This window comes from Pinus tabuliformis, chromosome 5_1 (genome assembly GCF_031772625.1).
Source record: "Pinus tabuliformis cultivar Carrire ecotype Pingquan chromosome 5_1, CPIR1, whole genome shotgun sequence".
NCBI lineage: Eukaryota > Viridiplantae > Streptophyta > Pinopsida > Pinales > Pinaceae > Pinus > Pinus tabuliformis.
Genome location: NC_142305.1, coordinates 646,782,856 through 646,810,371, shown reverse-complemented (window position 1 = coordinate 646,810,371; position 27,516 = coordinate 646,782,856).

The window sequence follows — 27,516 nt, the reverse complement described above, 5'->3', positions numbered from 1 at the left end:
GGTTGTATATGAATGTCCACGTTTATGAGTCCAATCCTTTGTGATCAACTGTATTGGTCATTTATGTATATAATTAAATCTACGATTTGTGTCATTGACCTGTTACATAATTAGCGACACCTCTCGTACTCTATTTACATTGGGAAATTTGGGAATTTGGAACAACTATGTGACCATGGTACTCACCTAGTCCTTAAAACACATTTGGCACAATGAGGTGGTGCCACACCAGGGACATCCACATGAAGATCACATGGTGTCCTGATTGTGCACTACAAACAGTCTTGATTTGGTAAACACATCTAATGATAGAAATCTTTACGGTTCGTGGTTGACTAACCCTATCCCTCATTTGTTTCTCCTACTATCATTGTATCACTCAACTACCAAAACCCTGTGTCACCTGGTGTCACTATGGAGAACTCATTGGGGTCATTTTTGCAGTGTAACTCCTTCCACTTGCCATATAGAGGTGATCCAAGATAACACACTTCTCTTTTATTTATTTTATCTCCGAATAAATTAGGGTTTCGTTTCTTTTCATCTGAAAATTGACATTGATGGTTTGTTCTTCTTCCAACTAACATTGCGCGACTTATTTGTAACTTCATCTACTAAATTTCATTACAAGGTCACTTGGTCATCGGCCTTGAGTGTGTCATTTATATTTGAAAGGTCGCATGATCATAGCCATGTCTTTTTTATGTATATGTATACTTATAGGTTATTTATGGATTTGGATTTTCTTTTCTTGAGAGGTGGTTCCTTCTAGCATTTCATTCCTATTTTCCTATTTTATTTTTTTATACCTTTCTCCGTTCCATGACCTTATTGGTGCAGAATCTCATTATGATGATTTTCTAGGTTGATCATTTTCTTCGCTCAACATCCAGCTCCGTGGTGTACAGGTAATACGATCTTTGTTGCCCAAACCCTTGGTTAGCGTGTGACATTTTATTTCGAACTCAGTAGATTATGAGGGGATTGCATTAAGAATGGGATATTTCTGGAAGGAGATAAGATTATTATCATCTTTTTTTCGATTGGGCACCTCTTGGGTGCTTAATGGAAATTTTCCATTATTTTCCAAACCCTCATTTTGTTCACGTTTATATCACTTGTCGTGGTAGCAGGAGGCTACTCTATATTATTATTGTATTTTATAATAGTCTCGAGAGTTCAAATTGTGTGGTTATTATTCTATTTGCTTCTCTTGGTTGGAACAATGAAAGATTTATAGTCATATCTTGTTCGTTTACTTGTTTAAATCAAATCTTTCTTCAGGAAATTACTCTATTTGGGACTAGCAACTTTAGTAAATATGGTTATGACAATAATCATTCTCACTTGTCTCCTTTTATTTGTACAGGGCTCCGGAGAAGATAAGGGTCAAGTTAATGCTAGGTAATGGAGCTATCATGAGATACTTATCTCCCGACTATTGAGACTCACTCTCTTCCTTAAATTAAACACATACATTTATGTATTTTATTTTCCTTCCAACTCTAATATTCTATGCAACCTGTGTTGCTACAGGTATGAAAATCGTGTGCAGGAAAAGGGTTTGGTGTGTGGTGTTAAGGTTTTCTTTATTTTTATAGCGCTGAAGTAATTCTTTCATCATATGTGCTTATGCTCTAGTTTGGAATTTTGCAAGACGTTTACCTCTACTTACAATTCATGCAATGTCTCATTTCCGTTAAATTGCGCAGTTGAACCCATTATAGGGGTTCTGTTTGTGTTGTGAACTGTAACCTAACTGGTTTAATTTATAATTGGTCCCCAAATTTCACTATTTATAATCATTTGACTTGCCAAATTTCCAATTTGGTTAACAAACTATGAGAATATTTACTCATTTTATATACAGATAATTATACGACCTAGTAGACTTTGTTTTCTACATTCTTCCTCAAATGGATGATTGTTCTAGCTCAATTATTTTTCTTCTGAGAAAAATTCCATGGAATATATTTTAAAGTTGTAATAACAAAATATTGGTTCTGATTCACACTTACTCAAGGAAACTTTTTTTGCATCAAATGTCTAGTTACCATAACTTCAGTGTCATAGATATATCTACTTACACTAGGTCTAGTGGTTTTATTCGTACCATTTCTTTTTATTTCTATTACTTGCATAGCCTATTCCTATATGTGTAAGAATGAATGCTTACAATCATCACTAACTAATACCTGTCTTACTGTATAAAATACAACTAGGAGGTGCACACACTTAAAAAAAAATCATATTCATATGTCTAAGGTATGCATTCCTTTCATTAATCTTTCACATGTATTACATTTGTCATTTAAAACCAACAATAAAACATAACCACGAATCTAACCATAAATTACTACTTGGAAAACACTCTAGAACCGAGCACACTCCTTCCAATCATGGACTACCTCTACCAGTACCCCCCACTCTAAGATCTTCTTGCCTCTAGAATAAACGACACCTTTGATTCATAGGTGGTTTTCTTTTATAACTTTCTTGCCAACATATTTTTTGTAGTGTCCTTCTTTAGGGTCTACCAACCTTTTTTTCCTAGGCTATTTTTGTTTTATTTCAAAAATTAATCTTTTCTTTTTCTTTAAAGCCTACATTTTTCTACTGCGGTGCTTTAATTCACCCTACTTAGTATCTTTATCCAACTAAGAAATTTGACATAATATCTCTCTCCCATCATGCTAAATCAATTCTTTTCTAATTATTTTCTCCTATGGATTTTTAGGAGATTTTTAGGGAAGGTCCATCATGTGGACTTGAGCACCAAAAACTTTTTCTCAAGCTAGCAAGAAATCTTCTAACTCTAGTGCTCTTTCTTGAGGTTTTTTCCCATATAATTTTTTTATTATATTAACAATAATCAAATTAATTACATCATCACAGAAAATATAAATGTGGCTTCCATGGCCATTCAATCCAATAATAGGTCCATGTCAAAAAATAGTTAATATTAAAATTAGAAAATATAGAGGTATTACATGTTCATTTTTAATATTACAACGTAGTATGAAGCAAATGTGGTAAAATTATTTCACATTCACTCTTAGATCCATAAATAAAATTCTATATTTATATAAATTCTAGGAGATAAGGTAATTAAAAAATATATTTCAATATAAGACTTAAATAAAAGTTTAAATGTTTTTATACGACTTAACAAGAACATTTAAACTTTTATTTAAGTCTCTCATATATATATATATATATATATATATATATATATATATATATATATATATATATATATATATATATATATATATATATAATTTAGCTTCTTTTCTAATAGGAGGAGATGTGTAATTCATTCAATTTTTAATACACAATTATATGTGGAATCCAAAAAAAATATTAATAATAAAAATATTCAATGTAGGTTATAAAAAAAATATTTCACTATGCGAGATTAAATAATATTGGCATGTTTTTACTCCTGATCGCGTTGATAAGATAAGTGGAAATGGATGTTCAAAGGGGGCTTGCCACCTTGCCACCTCCCACAACATTCAATAGGGGGGTGGAATGGCATATGTGCCCCATGCAACACATATGAACTTAATTACATTGTCATATGATGAAAAACTTTCATATAGTTGTTTTTTTGTGCATAAACCAATGGATGATTGGTATTTATGTTGGTCTTGGTTGCCCTCCTCGTCGTTGGTGTGATTATTTTCATGGTAGTTCATTATTTCTAGACCAATATTAGGAGTAAACTCAACAAATTAAGGATGTGACCTTTAGATTTTTTCCACATCAAGGTAACTTGCATCTGGTTTCAGAGTGTCAACGGTCTGGGCTTTCCCTCACACACCACTGGTGGGAATATTCGATCGCGAATCTTAAGGTGTTGAGAAAATACTCAGTGAAACACATGTCAAACTTCTGTGGGTTTCCTGTACTTTCTCTATAAAAAACTTATTGTTTCTAGGGAAGTATGGTTAGTGTACTAGGACCGCATGCTAGCCATAACAATTCTGGCAGGGTGTAGTTACACAGGCTTGCTTGTGTTGGGTTGTGTTATATTCTTTCCACAACTAACCTACGTAGTGAACCGGGGAGTTAGAGGGGGGGCGGCAGCCTCCCCTGTCCGGGGAGGCAGCGCCCTGGGAAAAAAAAAAATTGGACCCTATATTAGGTTGGGCGAACATACCTATGGTTTTCGGTCCATGGTTTTGGACGCGATGGTTTTTTTTGGGTCCATGGTATTGGATGCTTCGGCATGTATAAATATGTATTGTAACATTGAAAGGAATATAATGAAAAATCAAGCTGGTAGTCCTGGTTTTGGGATCTAGTGGAAAATCTCTGTGTATATGTGTTTTATGTGTTATGCTCTCGCATTTTTTATTTTATGTGTTTTAGAATTCGTATGCAGGTAATTTCTGTACGGGGTTAAAACCTACATTTGGTATCAGAGCTGTTTTGGCTTCAAGGGGACGCCTTTGTTGCTGAGGGGTTTCGCTCGTGCCTGTGGTAGACCTTGTTCATTGGGAGATCTACGAGATCAATTCTAGTGGTAAAAGAATATGGCGAGCAGTGGAAAGATAGAGATCGAGAAATTTAATGGTCAGAGTTTTGAGTTGTGGAAACTCAAGATGGAGGATCTATTGGTGGATAAAGATCAGTGGATCGCAGTAGATCCAGGTACTAAACAAACGGGAGTGACTGATGAAGAATGGAAGAAGTTGGATCGGAAGGCAAAGAGCACAATACGATTATGTCTCTCAAATTCAGTATTGTTGAATGTATCAGGGGAAGCTACGGCGAAGGCTTTGTCGGAAAAGTTAGGGACTTTGCACCAATCTAAGTCTCTGGTGAATAAATTGTTCCTGCGAAAAAAGTTGTATAACCTGAGGATGAAAGATGGAGACTCAGTGACAGAGCATCTGAATGCGTTTAATACTGTGGTAAGTCAGTTATCATCTGTTGATATCAAAATTTCAGATGAAGATAAGTGCATTAGTTTGTTGTGTTCTCTACCAGATTCGTGGGATAGTCTGGTTATTGCAATAGGTAGCAATGCAACTACCTTGCAATTTGATGAAATAGTCTTATCCTTACTGACGGAGGAGATGAGATGGAAAAAATGGAGAGCCAGAATGGTGATGCCTTGTTTGTACGAGGTTGGTCCCAGAAAAAAAAAAAATAAGTCATCGAGTGGGAGATCTAAATCTAGAGGGAGATCTAAATCTCTAGGAAAACCTATAAAGGTGGTGTGTTGGAAATGCGAAAAGGAAGGGCACTACAAAAGGGACTGTAATTATAAAGCTCTTGACAAAGGAAAGGGATCTGATGATGCTCCTTCTGTAGAGGCAAAAACCACCTCAGATGAAGGTGGGGATGCGTATTTGGCTTCTTCAAGTACACATGTAGATCATGAGGCATGGTTGATTGACTCAGCTGCATCCTTTCACTTCACTCCCCATAGAGAGTGGTTCTGCGAGTATGAGAAATACGATGGTGGTGATGTCTTCTTGGGGGATGACAGGAAGGCTAGAATCATTGGTCGCGGAAAAGTAAAGTTGAAGTTGCAAGGTGGAAGAGTGAGAACACTTCCAGGTATTCTGCATATTCCAGCGTTAGCCAGAAATTTGATTTCTGTAAGCAAGCTGGATGATGCAGGTGTAAAAACAGTGTTCGAGAAAGATACCTGCAAGATGGTTTGGGGGGCACTGGTATTGATGCCGGGAGTTCGGACTAGAACTCTGTACAAGCTGCAAGGTAGCACTGTTGTTGATGGGTGCAATAGTTCTGTGGTTCCTGAAAATGGAGCAGAAAATCTAGTGGTCTCTAGAGAGAAGACCATGTTGTGGCATCAAAGGCTTGGACATATTGGAGAGAAGGGCCTTCTAATACTTCATGGTAAAGGTATGGTAGAAGGTACGAGTAATAGCTCTCTGGATTTTGATTTCTGTGAAAATTGTGTATATGGGAAGCAAAATTGGGTGAGTTTCCCCTCTGGTGGTAAGAGGGCGAAACAGATATTAGAGCTTGTGCACAGTGATGTGTTTGGACCTGTGAAGGTTCCATCACTGGGTAAGTCTGTGTACTATGTATCATTTATAGATGACCTCTCAAGGAATACATGGATATATTTCCTTAAGAAGAAATCTGAAGTCTTTGACAGGTTTAAAGAATTTAAGGCTCTGGTGGAAAACCAGACAGAGAATAAGATAAAGGTGTTGAGGACAGATAACGGTGGAGAGTTTTGCAGCAAGAAATTTGAAGAATTCTGTAAGAAGTGTGGTATAGCATGGTACAAGACTACTCCATATACACCTCAGCAAAATGGAGTCGCAGAAAGAATGAACAAGACATTGATGGAAAGGGCAAGAAGCATGCTCAGTGGTGCCGGGTTAGGACAAGAATCCTGGGCAGAGGTGGTCTAGACAGCATGTTACATCGTCAACAGATCACCTTCATCAGCGTTGGAGGATAAGATTCCACAAGAGGTATGGACTGGTAAGAAACCCTCTCTTTCACATCTGAGGGTATTCGGATGTGATGCATATGTACATGTTCCGAAGGAGAAATGAACCAAGTTAGATAGTAAATCTGAAAAGTGCATCTTTATTGGGTATAAGGATGGTTTGAAGGGTTATAAGCTTTGGAACCCAGTAACAAGGAAGGTTGTGTACAGCCGAGATGTGGTGTTTAGAGAGGTGAAAGATGTTATTAAACATGAAGTCCAACCAAAGGAACCTGAGAAGATAGAGTTTGAGCTAAAGAAGGAAGAATCAGACTCTACAACAGAGGAGGAATCAGAAGATGAAGAGCCACAAACTACGGGTGTAAGAAGATCAGCTCAAGAAAGAAGGCAACCAAAAAGGTATAGTCCATCTTCTTTCTATTCAAATTTTGCTTTATCTATTACTGATGATGATCCTAGAACTGTGAAGGAAGTAGTAGATTCAGAGGATGGAAAACTATGGAAAGAGGCCATGGTTGATGAAATGGCATCTTTGCACAAAAATGAGGCCTGGGATCTGGTGGAGTTGCCAGCTGGAAGGAAACCCATTGGCAGCAAGTGGTTGTTCAAGAAGAAGACAAATGCAGAAGGAAAGGTGGAGAAATACAAAGCTCGGTTGGTAGCAAAAGGTTATTCCCAGGTGCTGGGAATTGATTTTGGTGATATTTTTTCTCCTGTTGCCAAGGTAACTTCTATTAGGTTACTTTTATCTGTTGCTATTGCTTTTGATTTTGAGGTAGAACAGATGGATGTGAAGACAACATTTCTTCACGAGGATCTGAAAGAGGAGGTCTGCATGAAGCAACATGAAGGCTTTGCAGTAAAGGGTAAGAAAGAACTAGTATGCAAGTTAAAGAAGTCTTTGTATGGGTTAAAACAGTCACCAAGGATGTGGTATAAAAAATTTGATACATTTATACGGCGACTTGGCTTCATCAAAAGCAAAGCAGATCACTGCGTGTATTTTAAATTAATTGGTGACCATGTTATTTATCTGGTCTTGTATGTGGATGATATGTTGTTGGTTGGAAATGACAAAGAAATTATCTAGGATTTGAAGACCCAATTGTCCTCCAAATTCGACATGAAAGATCTTGGTGCTGCAAACTATATTGGGCATGGAAATTAAAAGAGATCGGGCAAAGAGGAAGCTCTGGTTAAACCAGAGGAAGTATGTCGAGACAATATTGCAGAGGTTTAATATGCAGGATAGTAAACCGGTGAAGGTTCCTATTCATGTAGGTGTAAAATTATCTGCTGAACAGTGTCCCAAGACATAAGAAGAGGAAGAGGATATGTCTCGTGCTCCATATGCAAGTGCAGTTGGTAGCTTGATGTATGCAATGGTCTGTACTAGACCAGACATTACACATGCAGTGGGAGCATTGAGCAGGTTTATGTCAAAACCAGGGAAGGAGCACTGGACAACAGTGAAGTGGGTTTTCAGGTATTTGCGTGGCACTAGTGATTATGGTTTGTGCTACCAAGGAAGACCAGGATTGGACAAAGTGTTGGATATTCGTGGCTTTGTTGATGCAGACTGGGCTAGAAATCTGGATCAAAGAACATCTACAAATGGGTATGTGTTTAACCTATTTGGAGGTGCAGTCAGTTGGATGAGTAAGAAACAATCTGTAGTGGCACTATCAACTATAGAGCCAGAATACATGGCAGCCACTCATGCAAGAAAGGAAGCAATTTGGTTGCAGAGATTGTGTTCAAGTATGGGGTTAGTACAGGGAGCTATAAGGATAGACTCTGATAGCCAAAGTGCAATTTTCTTGGAAAATAACCCTGCTTATCATTCAAAGACAAAGCACATTGATGTTCAGTATCACTTTGTGAGGGACATGATAGAAGACAAAAAGGTGTTGCTGGTAAAGGTGGACACTTTGAAGAATACTGCAGATGCATTGACAAAATTTGTGAGGTCTGAGAAGTTATCTTGGTGTAGAGAAACAATGGGCATTTCAGGGCTGGAAAAATGACTAAGCTTTCTTGTGACCCCTTGTGGAAAGAAAACAACAAGTGGGAGAATGTTGGGTTGTGTTATATTCTTTCCACGACTAACCTACGTAGTGAATTGGGGGGTTAGAGGGGGGGCGGAGCCCCCCCTTCGTTGCGTTGATTGCATAATGGGGGGTTCACAGGGGGGTTTGAGGGGGGCGGGTAGCCCCCTTCTACGGGGTCTGGGGCAGCGCCCCGCGAAATTTTTTTTTGGACCCTATATTAGGTTGGGCGAACATACCTATGGTTTTCGGTCCATGGTTTTGGATGCGATGGTTTTTTTCGGTCCATGGTATTGGATGCTTCGGCATGTATAAATATGTATTGTAACGTTGAAAGGAATATAATGAAAAATCAAGATGGTAGTCCCGATTTTGGGATCCAGTGGAAAATCTTTGTGTATGTGTGTTTTATGTGTTATGTTCTTGCATTGTTTATTTTCTGTGTTTTAGAATTTGTATCCAGGTAATTTCTGTACGGGGTTAAAACCTACAGCTTGAGGTTTTGGATTGTGGTACTAAGTTTGAAGTTGTTTCTCCATAACACAAAAACTGTGTAATTCAACAAACTTGTCAATCTACTTAGGAGTAAATTCAGTTGGCGATGTCTCTCGGTGCACAATGTTTGCTTCCTTATCTTTTATGACATCTTGGGACAACGTTCATCAGGTATTGGCCTTTTTATTGATCCCTCTTATCTATTTTATCCTCTCTATTTATGTGTGGTTCTTGGTTGGTGTTTTAATCCCCTAGGGATTTTGGAACCCTATTCCCTGGGATTTTCTGGTGTGGAGGTGAACTTTCCTAATGGGTGTCTTCTAGACCTGTGGTGCTTTTCCCTATTTTATTTCACCCTCCCTCCTGTCTAAACATGGTGGATGCCCATAAACTTGTCTATCTTTGTCTCTATTACTTTATAATTCCTAAATAATATATGTAAAACTACGAGAGTGGAGGTTCTAGGGGTGACAGTGGTCAGGGTCTGCAAGGCTGATTATGTTCCCAAGCCCAATCCTAGGTGGATACTACAATATTCCACTTTGATACTCATTAAGACATTTGACATGAAATTCACCGGCTTAAAACTTGGACCACAAATGATAGCCATGATTACTCTGATTCTAAGATTCTAGAAGAGGTGACCAATTGGGTTCCTGACCCTAGTCATACTAGGGGAAGATAAAATAAATACCTAAATTCCATCACCCTCTATTGGCAGATGAAAACTATTTTTTGATGTCTCTTGAAAGAGAAGCATGGAGACCAAAATGAAATAATCTCCTCCCTGAATGTGAGTAACGAGGTGCAGTAATATCAACATACATACTTGGCTAACACGAATGCTCATTTGGCTCATCTGGAAAGACACCTCCAATGTAAGCTCAAGCCTTTTTTTCTAGTTGTCGATACAAACACGCACAATCCTTATCCTATGACTTACTCTGGTTCTTAACTTTATGTTATATCTTCTTGTAGTTATCGTGTAGTTATGCAGTCTAGCATCAGAGAATTTTTGTTCTTTAAACTAGAGATATTATTTTGATATATTTCTTTATATATTAACGATCAACAGATATGGTTTTCCTTATGGTAGATTGAGACTAGTAATATTTTAAACTATGGTGATGGATATGATGTAATCTTATTTATGAGGAAATATAAATTTAACTTACAAAAACAAATATTTATATGTATTTAAAAATACAGTAATAAAGGAATAAAATTATAGTATGAACAATGTGGCTTATAAATGAAATATGTCAATTTCCGTACTAAGTAAAATGTTTCAATTTCAATGATGCATCGATGTATATATTATATGAAGCGATTAAAAAATTTAAATTCTTATCGCTAAAGCATTTTAAAACATTTCAATAGTCTCATTATTTTATATTTCACCGAAGTATATTTTTTCGTTAATTTTGTCTAAAATATGGCAAAGATTTGTTGGAATTTCAAATTTAAGATGTGTAGTCTACACAATCCAAGTGTTTGTGGGAACTTTCAGGGCATTGTATCCATTTAAGCATTAAAAAATTCAATTTTTAAACAATGAAAAATTACCATGGTGTGTGTCCATAGATATAGATATATATATATATGAAGAGATAGAGAGAGACAGAGATAAACCAAAAATTATCAAGTGTTGAGAGGGATTAAATCTCATAAGTGCAAACACTTTTTCAAGTTTTGCACTCTAAAGAAGATTTTATATCAAGAGATTTTGATCCCTCTTGATGCTTGTATATATGTGGTTAAGATGGATCTACACTAGAAAACAATTGATTTTGTTACTTAGTAATTAACATATTATTAGTTTAACCCATATTTAGCATATTATTTAATAAGTCATCTTACTTTTGATGATTATCTAAACATGACATGTTATCTCTGATCATTTTGTCATTGTGGTACCCACATAACATGGTTGAGAAATGGATGATCTATGTATACTTCCTCCATTTCAATTATTTTCATGTGCTTGTAGCACCCACCATTAACAAGCCATTGGTCATATTGATCATGACCTGACAAAGCTAACCCACATTTTTTAGATTTGTCAAATTTCTGCTTCCATCCTTTTATCACTTTTTGCTAAGTTGTTCTATCTCGAATCTACTGCATGGGGGGACCAGTAAAACTGGATCTTCAATCACTTTGCTTATGGCCAGAATTGTTAAATCTGAAACACTCGATTTCATCCATGAGAGGAGTGAAATAATTTTTATTACCAATAAATGAGATTTTAGAATTTAGAGTAACTTTTGATCTAGTAAAATATTTTCTGGAAAACAGATTCATTCTACAATTGATGGATTTGTACCCAAAATTATGGCACATGAAACAATTTCCATGAAAAAAAATTGGATACCTAACATTATATTGCCAATGATGAGTTCATTTTATGGGCCTTTGTTGCTTCTCTTTCTAGATTTTAATATTTCCTTGAATATTTTTTTTTCATTGCACTAGAACAATATTGTTCTTGTTGTTGTTTTGAGTATTCACTTGGCTTCCCTTTCCTTTTAGTGCATTTGCATAGTTGGTGCTTGGCTCACCTTTTGTATATTTTTGAGAAATATCAAACGTGAGGCCAATTTTTAATTTTGAAGATATTTGCACACTGACAATATTCTGCAAAACTTATGTTCCCTTTATAATTTTTAGATTAAGATATGACTGAGTTTTTTCTTTCTTTAGATATGATCTGAAGACAACAACTTTTGCTTCAGGTTTTTGGAAAAAAATCTCCCAATATCCCAACTGACCACATAGTACTTCCTCCTTTATTTTAGCCTCCTCCATTTATGTTTTCAAATAGATCATGTATTCTTCATATGCACTTTGATTTTGAATCTCACATAAATTCAACATGAGAGATTCATTCTTAGCTTCTAACTCAACAACATTATTTTTCTTATCCTTCAACTATTGGATCAATATTTCTTTGTGTTTTTCAAATTCTTCAAGTTGTTCCCTTAAGGATTCATCAACATAATGAGATACACCTTCTTTCATTATCAATAATTGTTCTTTCAATAGCTTATTATTCTATCTAGCCCTTTTTAGCTCATCCAATATACCAATGAGCTCTCCTTCAGAGTCCACCACTCCTCCTTCAAAATATGAGTCATCTCTAGAATCAAGTGCCATAATAAGACACTCATCATGCTCCTCTTGTGATAAGGGCTGACTACTAGCTCCTAGAGAATCACTCTCTTCTTTGGGATAAAATTTCTTTTTCTTTCGAGCTTTTCCCTTCTGATATTTCTAAAACTTACTCTTGGCCTTCACTTACTTTTGATTTTTGTCCTTCTCTACTCTTGTCTGGGGACACTTTGATTGAAAATTTCTACTCTTCCATAGTAAAAACATTTGAAATGGAGTTTACCCTTATATTTTCTAGACCCCTTTTTTAGTTTCATAGTTAATTGTGCCAATTCTCCACTTGATTTGTAGTTGGAATATTCAAATTGATACTTAGGTTTCTTCTTCTCCTTTGATTTCTATGACAACTTGAAGGAAGCTTCTATAGAATCTAATATTTCTTCTCAAATTCACATATTGTATACAGTGCGGGTGCAAGAAGTTGTTCCATAGTGAGGGCACTTAGATCTTGCATTTCTTCAATGGCTAACTTTTTTGCATTGAACATCATTGGCAGGGATCTCAATATTTTCTAAATGATCAGTTCATCTTTGAGCTTGTCATCTATACCTTTGATCAAGTTTGTAACTTCCTCTACTCTATGAAAGTATTCACCCACACTTTCTTCCTCTCTCATTTTCAAGCTCTCAAACATAATTCTATAGGTTTGAAGCTTTTCCTTCTTCACTTTGTCATTTCCTCCATAGCTATTTTGAATTTCATCCTTGACATCCTATTTTGACTTGCAATGCATTACTTTAATGAGTTCAGTCTCACTGAGTCCACTCAAAATTGTGTTTTTCACCTTCACATTTTTTATATAGATCTTATTTCCATCAGGATTTGTAGGAAGAGTAGCAGGAACTATATATCCTGACACAATAGTTTCCCAAACATCAACTCCCAAATTCATCGGATATGCCTCCATCCTCAGTTTCTATAATTCATATTATTCTCCATAAGAAATAGGAACTCTAGATTCTTAAGAAGCCATGATCCCATTTCAGATCTTATTCCAATGGTTAAGGTGCACTTGAAGGAGCTACCTATGATACCAATTGTTGGGATCAAGAAATATTGAGAGGGGGGTGAATCAGTATTGCATAAACTTTTAAAAATATTATGACTTTTAAAAACTTAAGACAATTTATCAAAAGATACAACAATGAAAGCCCAATCAACGCAACATGAGAACACCAACATTTTAGGTGGAAACCCTCTAGGGGAAGAAAACCACCACCTACTTTGCATCTTTTCTTTTACTAGTAATCAATCTTCTCTTTTGCATTCATATACTAGCCCCAACTAGCGAGGAGAAACCACTACTCCGTATATATTCAGTTCGCCACTACCAACAAGGAGCCACCACTCTTACAATAATTTAGCAAGCCTCCACCTGCTTGAGGCCTCAACCTCTATAAATAGAATTTAGAAAAATATATCCAAATACAATGCAATTGTTATCTTTGGATGGATACAAAGGAAACATATATCAAATAATTACAAACCCTTCCTCCTGCTACCTCTTGGAAATGCCTCATCAAAATTATAAGATAGAGGAAATTCTTCAACACTTTATTCACTCCAAAACTCAACACCCTGCATAAGATAGTAACTGTAACACACTCTGTAGTCTCTATGAGTAACCCTGATCTCCTTCAGCAAGATGCTACATGCATTATGCAAAAATTTCCTCTCACAATTTACTCGCAATGCAATACAATGCCTCTCCCTCTCAAAATGATTGAACCTCTCCTTTACAAATATTTCTCATATAAATAAATTTACTAGAATGATAAAATAATAAGTACATGAATAAATGGAGATGCAATAACTCATGCTTATATATTTTTTATCTAGTCTGGTACAATGAATTTTTCTCATTGACTCGATCAACCATATTCTTCAATTAATCAGAGAACTTTTCAAGCTTAACCATGTGTTTTGATGAATTCCAATGTACATTGAGTGAGTGGGATGAATACCATGGGAAATTACCAAAGAAAATGCATGTGGTTTTTCTTTTTTCATACAGATGATTGTATGCATGCTTCTTCTAAAGGATCTCTACATACTCAAGGCTCATGTATACTTTGGTTTACACATGCTTGAAAATTTTGGCATCACCCAGAAAAACAACTCAACTTCATATCATTAACACCAACTCTCAATACAATCGTGAAACATAGAATCAATTTACACAAATACACACAACTCATATTACACCATTTGTTGTTGATTGACATCAATTTCAACACTCCAATGACAACGTAAAATTATCACCATCCTTTTCCCCATTTTGTAGTGTCTTAAGCATTTAGGATGTTTTTGCATTGCATTAGCCAGTTTTTTGTAAATGCAGATAATTCTCCATTATGTATAACACAAACTCATTTTCCTTACCTTCATTTGTAATTGCCAAATTTCTTTTCATTTTGCTAGTGTTTTACAATTCACACATTGAAATTCGAACCAAGAAATATTTTAATAACTCGTAAAACCACTACAAATATTTTTTTGGACACATGTTGATGAAACCTCTATAATGAGTTTATATAATATTTTAATTAGCCCAAGGTCAAATCATAGTGATTTGTGGGTCCACATGTGTTCCATTAAGAAATTTGAATGAACTAAATTTGGAAAAGTTATATGAAAATATATCATTATGCATCATTCCTTGTTTGTTATATCTTTCAGTGGTGCCATTTTATTTTTAAATTCCCACCACAATGGTTTTTGGGGCTCAGGTAGCTTAGTGTAGCTTTTGACTGGTCTAGCATGTCTAGTCCCCTTCAAGGAATGGCATCCCACAACAATGAAGTCAAGAGTTCTAGAATATAGGTCCATTTCCCCTTCCTAGATTAGACAATGTGTGACAAAGGGATTCAAAATTCCTTTAATTTCATGAAAGCGGTTTATTGTTACTTGAAGATAAGCAACCTAAAAAAACTATTCATTTCCAATACTATAAAATTATCAAAGAATACTTTGAATTAAAGTCATAACACATGTTGTTGATAATACCACATTGAACACTCTTACTATTATGACACACACACACACACACACACACACACACACACACACACACACATATATATATATATATATATTGTATTTGAAAACACCCTTGTGTAGGAATGATCAGCCATATTTTTTCTTAGGAATATTTTGAAATGTTCCAATCCAGCTTTACACCTACAAATACATCCTTTAAAAAAATAATATCAAGAAGTTAATAAGTCATGTAAAAATCTTGTACTACTCCTAGATTGGCCTGAGTGTTTTGAAAGTTTTCAATCATCCTACTAACTCAGTGATAAAGTATGGAAAACCCTCTAAAGATGAAATTAGTAGTCAACATAGTGTATGTTAATGGTGCCTAAGTGTAATTGAAGTGTAAGTAATATTTCTGTTTACAACTTAAATATTAGAGCCATTGTGCATGTGTGTTTATTGTAAGCTTATGATGGTGTAAATGCCATTAGAATTATAGAATATAATCTCTTATCTTCTACCCACATACTATATATAATTGTCTTTATGCAATGTTAAGCCCTATATAAGCCCCATATTAACCCTAGAATTCCTTATTAAGCCCTGGATATTGAGTTATTACATTTCTATTGTTATATTGGCTAGAACCTTTCATTGTAACATTTCATTATATTTGTACCCTTTGTATCCTACATATACATTAAGGAGACATAGTCTTAGGATCATTACATATTTTCTTATACATGATATTCATTGTAAAATGAGGTTTCCCCCTTGAATTGTACTATAATTATTGGTTTCTTATCATTTTTAAGGAATAAAGTTCATAATAGTTGGTGTTGTAGCTATGATCCTAAGGTTTTTCTACTTCAAGTGGTCATTTCGTCATTTTCATTATATATTTTTCAGGGACATTTGGTACAATGAAATTTTGATTAAATTAAGAAGGCATCTCAAGGTACATATGATAAAAAATTTAAATTCTACCTCAATAAACTTTTGGAGACATTCTTTTGGAAATCAGGGTTTATGAATGGTCCTGAAATCAATTTGAAATGAGTTACCTTAGAATTTTTTTCTCTGAATATTTGTCTTGAAAACATTAGACCATGAAATTATGATAATAGTGAGAAATAAATCTAAAGGTACATTTGGTAAATTTCAGGGCACTATAATTTTAGATATATACCTTTTGGAAGTTATATTTTTCAAATGGTCATGAAATTCATTTATGAGCGTGATCATGGAATTTTCACACTAACTTCTTTTCTAAGACACTTTAGACTAGAAATTTTCAAAGATATGAGGAGATATACTAAAGAACCTTAGCTAAAAATTTAATAATGATATTTGATTAATTGGACACGCAACGTGTTATAGAAGGTTTCTTTTGGGAAGGGAGGAAAATTAACAAGTTTTGGGAAGTTACCGAAAGTTTCATATAGTAGATACAACTTTGGTTATACCTATGGAATTACAGAGTTTACATCCTATAAAATGGATGAAACAAGAGCAACAATACTATATTTCAAATGTGATAGCAAGTATAGTAAGTGGCATAAATGTGTTGAGAAGAAATTTTTGTACACGAACTGTGAAGATGAAGAATATCAAGAACTAGAACTATCACATGATCTAGAGTTAGAAGAGGCTATTCCAATAGTATATTGATATTCATTGGCCAATATTAATACTCCACAAACCCTAAATATAGAGAGATATAACAAGAATAAAAATGTAACAATATTGGTTGATTCAAGTTGTACCCATAACTTCATCAATTACAAATTGGAAAAACTTCTTAACTGCCTTGTATATCCATCACAAGAATTTCAAGTAATGATTGTGGATGGAAGTACCATAAATTGTTCATGGAAGTTTCATGGTATTAGAATGAGTATGGGATATTATTTATTGGATAGTATAATTATTACAATCTAAATGGGTGGTGTTTATGTTGTATTATGGGTCCAATGGTTACAATCATTGGAAAAAATGGCCCTTAATTTTCAAGACCTTTTCATGACATTTTCCTCATAACAAAATAAAAATGAGCATAGTGTTATCCAATTGAAACCCTCTAAAGTGATAAGCTCTAAAAGCATGACATAATTGCTAAAATGGGACACCATAGTGTAATTTCACAATTTTGTTCATTAGATGTTTAAAAATCTATATCCTCTACACTAGTGGATCTCCAAAAAGTTATCAACAATCAATGATATGGTAAAGGAATTCTAGAGTGAATGAGTCATGGGAAGCTTGATGATGATCTAGGAAAAAATATTAAGAAATTAAAAAGAACATTAAAAAAGTGGGCTCAAGAATAATGAATAGAGAGGTAATTAGTTATTCAAGCACATGAAAAGATAATGTAAATTATACAACCCAAAATAGAGGATGGCCTTGTGACAAATGACTTGGTTAAGGAAGAAAGGGAAGGATTTGCAACTTAAAATAAAGAATTATAAGAGGAAGAGGAAATTCAACATTTAAAGTATTGGAATATTTGGTTACTAGAAGGAGATATGAATACAATTTTTTTTTCATAAATGGGAAAAGAAGCAAGTATAGAAAAATAACATCAAAGAGATAATAGAAAAAAGGTACTAAAATATCAAATTTTTCTCAACCCGTGAGAAGATAATATATCACTTTAGTGATTTGTACAATGCAATGGCCCCAAGAAGTCCTGAAGTAGAATTATCAATGTTGGAATACATTCCCAAATCTGTATCTCAAGAGGATAAATTTGTTTTGATAAAAGATCCTACCGAAGAGGAAATATGCCAAGAAGCATTATCCTTCAACTCATACAAAGCATTAGGCCTGGATGGATTTTCTGTCCACTTCTATCATTAATATTGGGAGGTCATGAAATTTGATTCTTGTAGAATGGTGGGTTACATGTTTAAAAATAAATACATGGGGGTTGGAAGTAACTCTTCCTTTTTAGCATTGGTTGCAAAAAAATTAAGTTGTGCTTCTTTTTCAAGATTTAGGTCCATCTTTATTTTCAATGTTTCATATAAAGTGATTTTTAAGATTTTGGCCACAAGACATAAGCCCCTTTTTCCAAAAATAATATCAAAAAATAAAGGAAGTTTTTTGCCGCGGAGGAAAATATTTAATAACATCATTCTTGTTTAAGGGGGTCTCCATTCCAATCAAAATAGATAAGACAAAGGCTTGTCAAACTTGACATGGAAAATACCTTTAATAGAGTGAGTCATGAGTTCCTATTTAAGGTGATGAAAAAAATGGTTTTGATGCTAAATTCATTCATTGGGTTTCACGTTGCATAAAATTGCCTTAGATTCCCCCCCTTGTTAATGGGAGAGTCATTGGCATTTTTCATGCCTCATGAGGCCTTTTCAAAGGTTTCTCCTTATCTCCCTTCTTGTATATTATTATAGCATATTCCCTTAGACACAGATTGGAATTTTGATGCAAGCGCATCTAACCTAGGCTATCATGTTTACTAAAGAAGTTAGTTCCAAAGTTAGTATTTAATTATTTAATGTATTTTTCCTATAGCTTTAAGAGAGAATGAGGATTATTGTAAATAGGAGAAGGTTCGAGAGTATTTGGAAGAAATGAGAGAATTGTGGGTTAGTTAGTTCTTATTTAGGGATAAGGGATTAGGTGAGAGATTTTATGGATCATGAGAGATATTAAGGGAGTTAGTTTAGGATCTAGAACCTACTTGGGTTCAAACCTAGTTATATAAATCTAGGTGAGCCCATGAGGCATGTAAGTGTGTGAGAGTGAGGAATGAAAGGCCAATGAGTGGCCAATATTCTCTTGTAAATATTTTATTTATTAATTAATTATTTCTGATTTTATGTGCATACCTATTTTGGATTTCAGAAAATTTTGGATTTCAGAATTATGTTGTGTGTGAGAAATTATATTTTGCAGGTCCTATGGTTAGTTGTTGCATCATTTTTGGTATCAGAGCAAGGAAGCTCAGATTCGTTGATTTTTGGTATGAGAGCAAGGAAGCTCAGATTCGTTGATTTTCATTGACGGAAGATATATTGCTACGGAGATTTGATCTATCTACAATATGCGCTGATTTAGAGGATAGATCACTGCTATGAAGCGTTTGAGAAAATGGAGACGTGAACTAAGGGAGATCGCATGTAAAGAAGGGAAGTTTCCTCGAGTTAGTGAAGAGAGAGAAGGTAGACTGTTTGTTATGTAATAAAAAGGAATCGATTGGTTATTTTTACTTTAAATAGAATGATACGATTACCTAGAGACGGGATTGTTATTCATGGCGATTCTAATAAATCTGATCGAAAGAGAAATCATTGTATTTCAAATCGATTTCATTTGAATCCATAAAGACAGGAGTTGCACTATGTGAAGTGTGCAGAGTTCAATTCTAAGGAAATTGTGCATTCTGTAGAGGGGAGAGTAGGAGTAGCTAAAGGTTTTTGATTTGGGCTACTTTTGCCAATTTCTTGGCCGGATTTGATAATTTCTGCACTGTTTAACATATATGGAGCTTTCGGTGTCGACTTCTGTGGAACATTTTTTCCAGTTTCCTTTTGGGATACTGTTTAAGTTACCTGCCCGGACACGATCGACCGGCATGTGGGAGACTTCTGTCTAGAGACGACAAGAGAGATACATGGACAGATTAGTGTTGGAGCACAGTGCAGTTACACCTTCCCTCGACAGATCAGTTGAGCACAGTGTAGTTATTTCTTAGGACAGGGAAGAGTGTGTCTTTCCATTGGAAACTTGTTGCGTGGCACGGAGCTGTGTAAGGGAGTTTATGAAGGTGATTTTAAAAGTTGTGAGGTAGCGCCATTTGATCTATAGAAAGAATTGTTCCTTATCTTATACTTTCGAAGAAATTGTTGGAGAGTGTTGTAGTTTAGATCTGTGAATTTGAACGTGTGATCCATGCCCTATGCCACCTCCATATCATTCTTCGGTCACACCCGTATGAGGAGTTGTCGAATCTGGAAGAGCTGTTGGGACGTGTGCATGGTTGAAGGTGGTCCCGCATGTGTGAAATGTTTAAGAAGTGGGCCCATAACCCACCCACGGGTCCCAGGATCTGTTGAAGGAGAATCGGAGTTTGCGCAGACAACTAGAAGAGACAATACGCAAGAATTCTCTAACAGGTGATCAGCTACCAACAACGTTTTTCGAGTTTCATCCCTACAAACCAGAGAATCTTTATCATCACATGTCATTGCAAGGTCTCTGGTTACTCATAATTATATATCGATAAGACCGAAATTTCTGAGATATCGTTGCATTTAGGAATCAGCAGCACGAAGTCGCAAGGCTGAAGCTTCAGGTGGAGTAGTTACAGTTGAGACAGAAGCGTATGCTAGGAGAACAACTTGCTAATTTGAGCGTGGAATCTCTAGAAGTAAAAGGGCATGAGAAAGAATGAAGCTAAACCTGGAGTAGAGGAGACCTCATGCGTGAAATCTGAGTGGTAAGAACAAGTGTCCACTCGGAATGAGATATTTAGTTATTAAAGAACTTATTAAATATTTTTGATTGTGTGTTTGAAGAATGCAGCTGAGAGATTTCTCTCAAATTTTTAAGAACACAGCCACCCGTCTTCCAAATATAAACTGCTGAATAATTCACAAATTTATCTGAGCGAATTTTTTGTTTGGGCATTGTCCATTTACTATTTGGACACAACCATTTTATGCTTATATGTGCAGGATACAAAACATTAACTTTGCACGCTGAGTTGACTCGAAGGATCCTTTAATGTGAAGTGCATGGGTATACCAAATCAATGAATTTTATAATATTTATTATGGCATGCCTTAAAAGTGGATGTGAAAGAGTTGACTTTTATTTCATTAAAAGTGGATGGAAAATGAAATATTTCATTATGCAGGAGTATTTGTGAGTTAGTGAAGAAGCATCAAAGAGAATTAGTGGTGTGTTGAGATGGGATTATTTTTTATTTTCATGATATTAGATGAGAAGAATGAAGGTTAATGAGAAAATTAGTGATTGAGGGAGATTTAGTGTCTTGAAAGAGAGTTAGTATTGTGAGAAAAAAGGAGTGAATTAGTGTAAAGTTGTGTAATTTTATTTCTATTTTGAGTATAGGTGAGGATTTACGGAAAATGAAAGTTAAGAATTGATGCATTGAGGACTCAATTTCCATTTGAGGGTATTTTGAGTTGAGTAAAGTTGGAGCCAATTTAAAATTTGAGTTATTATATAAAAGGTTGTGTTTTCGGTTGTACAGACACCCAAGGTCTATTGATGTAAAAAAAAGTTGACGTCAAATTAGAAGTTTGGAGTCAAAAGGAAAATTAAAGTCATAAGTCGAGTCAAAAGTGCATTGAATGTAGTGGGTGCATGATCGGTAGAGCCCGACACCCAAAGTCTGGTCAATGTATTGTAAAGACAATTTGTAGAGATAGAGCAATTGTTTTCAACAAAGGAAGCAAAGTACAAAGGAGTGCTCAGAAAGAAGGTTCAAGTGAAGTGAACCATTGACCAAGTTCAAAGGGAGTAACTTGGTAAAGTGTTAGTTCAATTACAGGTTACAGTGACCAATGAAGGAGATGAAGATGACTATGGATAGTAATTTGTTGAATTTAGAGAAAAACCACAATGATGCCATAGAAAGTAGCATACATGATGAAGGGTTAGAGAAAGAGATTGTTGGGTTGAAAGCATGACTTGATGTGTTGATGGAGCTGCTACAAAGTCCGAAACATGGATGGATAATGAAGAAGACAACTAGACGGCCAATCAAGCAGTTGATGGCAAGGAGACAAAAGCGCAAGTTGAAACTATTGTTAAAGGAAGCATAAACACTATAGATAACCGAGATGAATGTATGCATTTGTGAACCAGAACAAGGCCCGATGCTCGCTGAGGACGATGATGACGCTAAAATTAAGTCTATTGATGTGGATGTGGGTTGGAGTCCCACAGATGGCGCCACAAACTATTTAGAAGATCCGTATAGGATGACTGAATCGTCGATGGAAGATAACAATCATGTTGGTTTTAAATCTGACAATTGGTGTGTGGATGTAGGATATGTCACAGATGATGGACGAGACACTAATTTTGTTTCATGCAAGGATGAAGACCAATCTACTAAAATAAATTTTGAATGTGATTATAAAATGACGATGAAATGTGAAGAAGAACTACAATTGCTAGAGAAGATGTTGATGGAACCTGAATCTAATCAAGTTGCGGATGTGGAACATGAGATAAAAATGCATTTTGCAATTTAATGATGAGGATGCAAGTATAGAAAATGATGATGAATATGAATTAATGTTCCGAGATAATAACAGTAAATTTCAGCATGAAACTAGATTGGATATTGAAATTGAAAGATTAGAGAAACTTATGGAAAAGGCACATAAACCAAGATATTGTAAGAAGAGGCAAAAAGACAACAACATGATACATTTGACTGCTCAAGTCTACATCAACAAAGTAGGAGGAGAATTACAACATAAATTTTGGAAGCCTAGAAGAGAGAAAAGGACAACCACAAAACATCAACAACATGACAAAGCAACTGATTTACTGCAAGTGAAAGTTTGGGATCCAGGAGGATTTTATCATCTTATGAAAACTAATGGTCAGGATACAATGAATTTATTTTACCTGGGGAGTCTAATGTGGGTGCATATAACCTAGGGTATCATGTTTACTAAAGAAATTAGTTCTAAAGTTAGGATTTAATTATTTAATGTATTTTCCTATAGTTTTAAGAGAGAATGAGGAATATTGTAAATAGGAGAAGGTTCGAAAGTATTTTGGAAGAAGTGAGAAAATTGCACATTAGTTAGCTCTTATCTATGGATAAGGGACCAGGTGAGATATTTTATGGATCATGAGATATATTATGGGAGTTAGTTTAGGATCTACAACCTACTTGGGTTCAGATCCACTTGTATAAATCTAGGTGAGCCCATGAGGCATGTAAGCATGTAAGTGTGTGAGAGTGGGGAATGAGAGGCCAATGAGTAGGCCAATATTCTCTTGTAAATATTTTATTTATTTATTATTTATTTATGATTTTATGTGCATATCTATTGTGGATTTCAAAATTATGTTGTGTGTGTGTGAATATATAATTTGCAGGCCCTATGGTTAGTTGTTGCATCAAATTTGAAAGATGTAAGCACCTCCAAGGAATCAAGTTTGTCTTAGGTATCAAGAGAATAAGTCACTCTCAATTTGTTGATGACATGATTTTTTTGGGTGGAGCTTCCTCAATAATAGCAAGAAGATTTAAAATAGTTCTAGATAATTTTCTTGAATATTTGGGAGGTCAAAAAAATTCTAGGAAATTTTAGGTTTAGACATGGAATATTTTCATTTAGAAATCAATGAAAAATTATATGAATAATGGGCTTTCAATTGGTCAAAGCATGGAAATAATTTAAGTATTTAAGCATTCCTATTTTCCTAAAATCACACTCATCCCAAATTGGGAAGGCATTCTTTCAAAATTCAGAGGAAAAATTGTTTCCTGGGGGGGCTAAATGGCTCAATCTTGCAGTGTGTGTTGTTCTAATCAAGGAAGTCCTCTTTTCTGTACCAATTTATCAATTCTCTGCACTTCTTTCTCCACAATGTATTCTCTCTCTTTGAAAAATCAAATTTCTAAGTTTCTATGAGAAGGAGGAAAAATAAGAAAAAATAAATTCCATCTAATTAAATGGGATACTATGAAGCATCTTAAAATTTATGGAGGGTTTGGCATTAGGGACCCTATGCTAATGAATGAAGAAATAGGGGAAAGAATAGTTTAGAGATAAATAACCCAAGAAGAAGACTAGTGGAAGGAAATTATTAAGATAAAATACCTTCTAGGAGAAAGAATAAGAAGTCTAGATTCAATTCAAGCCTCAAGAGGGTGCTCCCTGATCTGGAAATTATTTGTATTAATGACCCCTCATATTTGTTCAAGTCTATAATGGAAGCTAGGAAATGGGGAAAATATAAACTTTTATACCAAGAAGATAATGGATCAACAACCACTAGGATGTCTCCAAGAGTTTACTTCTCTAAGAGAATTCTTATGTTCTCAAAAAAAATTCACCCCAATAAATATTTCCAGTTGAGACATGGAAGATAATTAGATTGGATAGAACCTTAGAAATATTCCATGTAATCGTGAGCACTTGGCCTTTAAAGCTTCATGATCGAATGGTAGGATGGACGCCATCGAGATTAGGGGAAATAGGTCAAGTAGGATGGAATTCCTTCGTTTATTCAGTGAAGGAGGGATATGTTGCTCTACTCTTCCATTCTCAAGCTCCCCAAAAACTCAATGCTTGGAAAACAATTATGGAAATATAACACAAATCCAAAGGCAAACTCTTTTTGTTGGCTTATTACTCGTAGAAAAATTATGACAACTAAGAATTTAAGAAAGAGAGGAATTCATGGACCCTCTCAGTTTCCTCTTTGCTTGCATCATGTGGAAGACATGTACCACATCTTTCTAGATTGTGATTAGACCAGATTGTGGGTGGAAGAAATTTCCCCACTCTCCAATAGAGTAAAATAGCCCTTTTATTTCCAAGAGTTCTTCTCTTCCTGGAAATAAAATTATGCTAGAAGATTTTCAAGGAAACCTCTCTTACAATATTATAGGGAAGCTCTCCAAAAATTTATATGTTGTAAAGTATAGTTAGTAAGAAACAATGCAATCTTTAATAACATAGACTCTTGTCCCCGCAACACAATGATAAAAGCAATCCCATTTTGTGTTGAGTTTGGAGCTCAAAAGATAGACTAGAACTCTTCTCAACAAACCTTAGACAAAATCTAAAGGGATTGGATTAGAAAGTTTACAGTTTTGTACAAATTTTCCCAAAACATAAGATTGAAAAATCCTGAAACTGATGAAAGATGTATGCTAAGACTGACAGGGGTAATCAAGAACATGGAAGAGGAAGAGCTCGTGATAAGGTTGTATTCTCTATTTTGATGGGGAATCCAAACATAACCTAGGGTTGGCAGTAGGGGGAGGGGTACTTGATGGCCTTGAGTAGGATAAATCTTTTAGGTACTCATGGGGTGTTGGTATTTTATACTTTACCAATAATTTGAGCTAGGGGGAAAATGATCTTTGTTGAGGCTGAGGTAATCGATGTACCACTTGATTATAACCTCTTGCTCAGGTGAAGTTATTTTTATGCTATGCACATCTTCGTGTCTTTAGTATATTGAGTCATGATTCACCCCATTAGGGTTATATAATCACTATTGACTAGCTAGACTTTTGCGAGCCCGATATTTGATTTCATGATAGCCAATTAGTCCCCATTGTAAGCGATTCCACTACCCTTGCTGAGAGCATTAGAGCGAGGATATTTAAATACTCCTCATTAATGGGAACCCTCCCCCTAATCTGACCTAAATTGGTAGAGTCAACTAACACCATCAACACGGTCACATCTATCTCCTATGACTCAAATGGATCCACTATTCCTTGGCCCGATTTTTCTCTTTGTGATGTTGACCTGTTTGGTGAAATGGTGTCTGTTGAACATGAGTCGAGTCCTACCCCTGATGTTGAGCTTTATTCTCATTCCATTGCATATGATTATGATGGATCCATTGATCCTTGGATCGATCCTTCTCTCAGGAGCCTTGGTATGTTTAGCAAAATTACACCTATTGGCTATGAGTCGAGTTCTTCCCCTGATGTCAAACTCAATTCTCCCTCTCCTTTATATGATTTTGATGGGTCCACTAACCCCTACAGAATTCCATTGAGTTCTTCCGATGATGTTGAACTTGTTTTCTCTCGGGTTGTCTCTCATTCTTGTTCCTGCGCCTTTAATGTTGACCTCTTAGAAGGCATCTTGTGCTTCAATCTATCTTGGGAGGATCCATCTCATCCTTTACTATTTTCACCTTGGTTAGAACCATCGAATGGTGACTTGTACACCCTTTTTTACTCGTGAAATTTTTATTAGGTGAAAGTTACTGATATCACCCATGGCGTGCTCTTTGACTAGACTTTTGTGAATATTCCTCCTAAAATTACCATCAAAATTCCCTAGATACTTGGGGTCATGGATACATTTACACCTGGAGTGGATTTCCTTCATGATGATACTACTCTTTACACCACTCGTTATCCTGTAATTTTTGAAATTCTTCCCCCTTCATAAGACATAATGCTTGGTATTTATCCTTGAATTCCTACACACTTTCTCCATAGGCGTTCACACCATGCATCTTCCACCTCGACACCTAACATCATACCCATCATCAAACACAATTCACACCATGCATCTCCCACCTGGGCACCTAACATCATTCCCATCATCAAACATAATGGTTCTCATGACATCCATGTCAACTTTATATCATGTTCTTCTCCAAAGTATACTTATCCCAATGGGTATAGTGTCGTAGAGCCCCCCAATGGGCTCCCTATTGGGTAATATTGTTTCTAGTTTTTTAGGCATGGTGCTTTGTACAAATGTATTTAGTATGTTTTCTTTTTTACTTTTTCTACACATGTGTCACATTTTAGTTGAGTGATTATCATGTTCGGTATTTGGTTTGTAGATGTATGTATCCTCTTCGATCTATATCGGATATACTAATGGCACCAGTTTTAGTTCCCAGAACATTGATTCTACCACTTGGGTGCTCTTTTCAACCACTAACAAACTTTTTAGTTCAAGGAGAGTCTTTCTCAGCCCTGCCACTAACAATGTTATGAAATACATCGTTGTCATTGAACTCTTAACCAAGGCCATAGCTATAGGCGTCCATCGGTTGGTGGTCAACATAGACTCTCAACTCATGGTATCATAGCTGAATCACGTCTATAATGTTTGGAATCTGATTTTGTTTCATCTTTATTTAAGGGCACATCTACTTGAATGTTCACTTAATTACATCATTTATCAACATTTCCCTTTGAATTCTAGTGCATTGGTTTATTTGTTGGCTAACTATGTGTTAGAATGGACTTTTTCACATTTATAATCAAGATAACTAAACATGCATGTACATAAAAATAAAGGATCCATTGTATATCATTCATATTCCATAAGTAAAAGGTTGAAATCGATATATATATATGTGTGTGTGTGTGTGTGTGTGTGTGTGTGTGTGTGTGTGTGTGGGTTTACATACATCATCATCATAATATAAAATCGATATAGTGTCAAAATTGGGCTCATAGACCCAAGCTCATAAGCACATCACATGCACATTGATTTCCAAACAAAAAAAAATCAAAGGGAGTCTACATAGTGGAACCATAATACTACTCATCATCTAAGTCACAGTGCGCTAGGTAGCACACTACCATACTGGCCACTCGATGAAGAAGCCATGCAATCTTGTTGGACACACCAATGATGTGGT